We start from the raw sequence: 5,102 nt of genomic DNA, 5'->3' as shown, positions 1-5,102 counted from the left end.
TTGCGATCCATTTCCGAGCTTTGAGGGATCGAAGGTCAAGCTTTGGCGACCAAGTGATCAAACTTTCTGAGTTCTATGAGACTGAAGATCCTGAGCATCTGTTTGGTGAAGGCAAGTGTTCTTTGACCCATTATATATATCCTGGCCTCTAGCTTCGATTTGGTTTTGTTAGTCACCCACCTTGGGGAGGTGTACTGTGTTTGTACGAATGGCGAAACCTAACGAGCAGCTATGCACCAGGGGAGTCTTTGTAAAGGCTACATAGTGAGAGCCTGCTATGTCACCTTGGTAGTGATCAATGGAGAGTCATGATCTCCGGGCAGAATGGGAATCACGGCTTGTGGGTAAAGTCTGTGACCTCTGCAGAGGGTTAGAAACTGATATATCAGTCGTGCTCACGGTTAAGAGCGGCCTTGGGATCCTCTTTGATTAGAGATACAGCTGGTTCAAGATACAATGGTTCTGTTAATGTTTTTGGTTCGATGATGATCATGATGTTCCTCGATGAGGAAATGGTTCACGGGTTGGCTATTACTAAAACTTGGCTTCCACTAATAATAAATACCTGACCAACTAAAAGCAACTGCTTTGACCTTAACCCCACATAAAGCTAGTCCACCTCAGCCAAACGGGACATTTGTTGATCACGTTGATGTGTACTCACCCTTGCTTTCACAAAACACTAGGTTGCCTTGGGTGCAATCTATGCTCAGGTAAAGAAGAAGGCGTCGAGGCGGATCTCCAGTAGTTCCAGGACTTCAACGAGTTCGTGGATTAGGCTAGCGACCTCCCCAAGTCAGCTGCCTGTGGTGGGTTTGTTTACGTTGGCTACGTTTCTATTCTGTGTACTTTGATTATATTATGTAAATGACTCTAGTCTTTCATATCATTACTTACTCTTTATTGTTATTCAGAGCATTGTGCTATGATGAATCATTTATGTAATTGTCGTGTTCGTGAATTTCTGATCCTGGCACGTACATGGTTCGCATTCGGTTTACCTTCCAAAACTGGGTGTGACACCGCAAAACATATGACATGGCACAAAAAAAGCAAACTATACGATCCTGACAAAATGGTACATGCATCCAATGCTGAAGCATAGACCCACTTCGATGCTATTCACCATGAGAAAGCCGAAGACGCTTGTAATGTACGTGTTGCGCTGGCCATAGATGGGTTCAATCCCTATGGACTGGTGGCTGCCCTATACACATTTTGCCCCATGTTCGTTATCCCTCTCAATCTGCTCCCCGGCGTATGCTTTCAAAGACAACATATTGAGAGAACCTAGAGGGGGGTGAATAGGTGATTGTCACACCCGGTTTTAGAAGGCAAACCGAATGCGAACCATGTACGTGCCAGGATCAGTTATTCACGTACACAGCAGTTACATAACATGGACATCATCACACAGTGCTCAAAATAGTATTAAAAGGGAGATAATAGTCGATTACATCATACGTCTGAGACATCCATATAGTCCTTACAAGAAATCAAAGTGCGGAAAAGAAACGTAGATAATTGCGGCCTTCACAGGCAGCCGACTGGGGGTTGCCGCTAACCCACGCCTAGAATTCGTCGTAGTCTTGGAACTCCTGGAAGTCTCCTTCCATAGCTTCATCTTCGCCTGAGCAGTGGTTGCAATGCTGACAACCTGGGGATGGGGCGGTTTGGTGTGTAGAGCAAGGGTGAGTACACATCAACATACTCAGCAAGTATCATGTTTGGCTGTAGTGGACTAGCTTTATGTGGGGATAAGTCAAGCAGTTGCTTTTAGTTGGTTAGATTATTATTTACTAATAGAAAGCCGGGTTTTAGCATTAACCCAAGTTATTAGCCCGATGTACCCTTTCCAAACGGAAAGAATACCACTTACCAGCACCATAGTCATAACCAAAACCATCGATCTCATAGCCACCTGTACCAAAGTATCTCTGATCAAGTACCACTAATCACTGGAGCTCCCTTGGCCGCTCATAACCACGAGCACGGCTGATATATCAGTTTTTAAACACTCTGCAGAGGTTGTGCACTTTACCCACAAGCCGTGATTCCCATTCTGCCCGGAGAGAGCTACTCCCCATTAACCACTACCTAGGTGGCCTAGCAGGGCATCACTACGTAGCCTTTACAAAGATTTCCCGGGGCTGTAGCCACCCGTTAGGTTTCCTAAATGCACCGCACTCCTCCCCAAGGGGCGAACCCAAACTTGGCAGAGCGAGCCGCATACACCGAGCCCCATTGACGGCACAACGGCTAAGTGATCTACACCCCGGATCCTCTAATTATTCAGCTAAGGGCATCCCATTCCACCCTCATGGTTGCACTGTTTTCCCGGGCGGTCATCCATAGGCATAAATGTGTAAAGCAGGAGGTGAATTAAATAATGAATAGGACAGAGATAGGTCAAAGGACACTTGCCTCCACCAATCGACTGCTGCTCAGGGGCTTCTCCTGCGAGTTCCTCGGGCTCTTCGACCGGATCGTTCTCTATGCGATTGCAAGCATACATACATCCATCCATTCAAATTAGGAAACAAACAGTACACCACACAAGGGGACAAATAAAGTAAATATGCATAAAGTATGACATTCGATATCGCATTCGTTAAGGTTAGAAAGAAACGGGGAAAGGTCTCGCAGGGGTTAAAGCTTATGCACTAATGATTAGTTAAATTATGCGCTCTAGTTCCAATTGGTTCTAACAAAAGAATTAGTTATATGCACTAACGGAAACCTAGCCCCTTTTTAGTTGATCAACCTTAAGCGAAATAAACAATTGACTATATGAATTGACTAACGTAACGGAATTCTAAATTAAGTTTCCTATTTCATTAACATGAACGATGATTAGCTTGCCCAGAATAAAATAAATAACAATAATAAAAGAAATAAATAAAAAATAAAATAAAATAAAAAGGGGCGGTTGAACCGGCCAGGGGCAGGGGCGGGGGCGGCCAAGCCGGCGGCGGGGGGCCGAGCTGGCGGGGGGGGCGGTCGAGCTAGGGCAGGGGGCGGCCGAGCTGGGCGCGCAGGGGCGGCTGGGCAGGGGCGGTCGAACCGGCGGGGGGGGCAGGGCCGGCCGAGGCGGCGGCCGAGCCGGCAGCCGAACCGGGGCGGGCGGGCGGGCGGCCGGACCGGGGGCGCGGGGGCGGCCGAGCCGCGGTGGCCGAGCCGGGCAGGGGGAGAGGAGGGGAGATGGGAGAGGGAGGAGAGGGGGAGGGGGACCTCACCGGGGACGGGGACGGGGCGGCCGAACCGGCGATGAGCAGGGGCGGCGGCTAGGGCAGGGGCGGCGGCTGGGGTGGGGGAGAGGGAGAATGGGAGGGAGAGAGAGGGATTTGGGGGGAAAAAGGAGGGGCGGCAGGGCCAGCTGGGCCCAAAGGGGGCGCGCGGGGGGGCGGCTGGGCCGGCCAGGGGCGGCTGGGTCGGCCGGGGCGGCCCACGGCGCGGGAGAGAGAAAAAGGGAGGAGAGAGAGAGAAGGGAAAAAAAGAAAAAGAAAAAAAGGTTTTCTCCTTTTCGAAATCCATTTTTCCTGGATGAATGCACTTACATTTTTAAGCAATCGAAAGAATGCATGGTTCGACATGATGCATCAAACAACATAAAGTATTTTAAGGTTTTGCTTTACACGGGGTCTAAAGCCAAAACCCGCTGCGACTTTGGAAAAGACCAAGGCTTAGCGAGAAGAAAAGGGAAAAAGGAAAGAGTAACGCCTGAATTTGGTGAGAGAAAAGAAGAAAAAAATTCTACCCCCAAATTCAGGGCGTTACAAACCTATCCCCCTTAAAAGAATCTCGCCCTCGAGATTCAGGGTTGGCTAGCAAAGAGCTCAGGGTATTTAGCCATCAGATCATCTTCACGCTCCCAGGTTGCTTCTTCCTCAGGGTGATGATTCCATCTGACCTTGCACATTCTGGTGGTCTTCCTTCGGGTGACTCTGTCCGCAACCTCAAGGATCTGCACTGGCTTCTCAACGTAGGTCAAGTCCTCCTGGACTTCAAGACCTTCCACTGGCAACTGCTCTTCTGGCACACGCAAGCACTTCTTCAACTGAGACACATGAAAGACATCATGCACAGCAGACAAATTCTCTGGCAGACTGAGCTGATAGGCCACTTCTCCACAAATAGGACAGGGGCGGCCCAAGGCGAGGTGCTTGGCCGGATGTAACCTTTCTCTGACAGCTCATCAATTTGCTTCTTAAGCTCAACCAACTCAGGCCCAGATATTCTGTAAGCTCTCTTGAAGATAGGGGCGGTTCCAGGAAGAAGCTCTATAGCAAACTCAACTTTCCGCTCTGGTGGCATACCCGGTAAGTCCTTTGGAAACACATCTGGGAATTCGGACACAACCCTGATACTCTCAATTGGGTCGGCTTCACTGCTATCAACAGCTAGCTGATAACAACTTCCTTTCTTTGGCTCAGGCGGGACTAACTCGGTCACCACTTCCTCTCCTAGTGGGGACACCAACTTGATGGTCCTCTTATCACAACTGATAACTGCCTGATACTTATCTAGCCAATTCATCCCTAGGATGACATCTATTCCCTGAGTACCCATTACTATAAGGTTGGCGGGAAACGCTATCCCCCTTATTTCCACACTTATATTCAAACAAATGCTATCGGCTCGAATTCTACCACCGGCTGAGTCAATTTGAATGGGGGTTGACATTGTAGTAATTGGAAGATTATGTGCTTCTACCCATGATGCAGTAATGAAAGAATGCGTTGCTCCAGTATCAAATAACACTTCTGCAATATGGGAGTCGACTGGGAACATACCTACTATCATGCCGGGGGTCTCCTGAACTGCTTCAGCCTCCAAGTGGTTCAGTCTTCCATGATTGTAACGCGGCTGAGAGCGGTTGCCTACTCCAGGCTGAGGCACATTCTGCTTTGCTGGGACATTGGGGCCTGACTGCTGCTGGGCTGCCTTTTTCGGACATTGCATCACCCAGTGGCCTTGCTCTCCACAGTGGAAACATGCCCTATTTCCAACCTGAGCTGGTGCTGCCTGATTGTTCTGCTGGTTTGCTGGGGCAGGAAGACGAGGTGCTTGCTGACTCTGCCTCTAAAACTGACCTCCTGACT

The sequence above is a fragment of the Zea mays genome, chromosome 1 (assembly GCF_902167145.1).
Source record: "Zea mays cultivar B73 chromosome 1, Zm-B73-REFERENCE-NAM-5.0, whole genome shotgun sequence".
Classification (NCBI taxonomy): domain Eukaryota; kingdom Viridiplantae; phylum Streptophyta; class Magnoliopsida; order Poales; family Poaceae; genus Zea; species Zea mays.
This window is presented reverse-complemented; position numbering follows the sequence as displayed.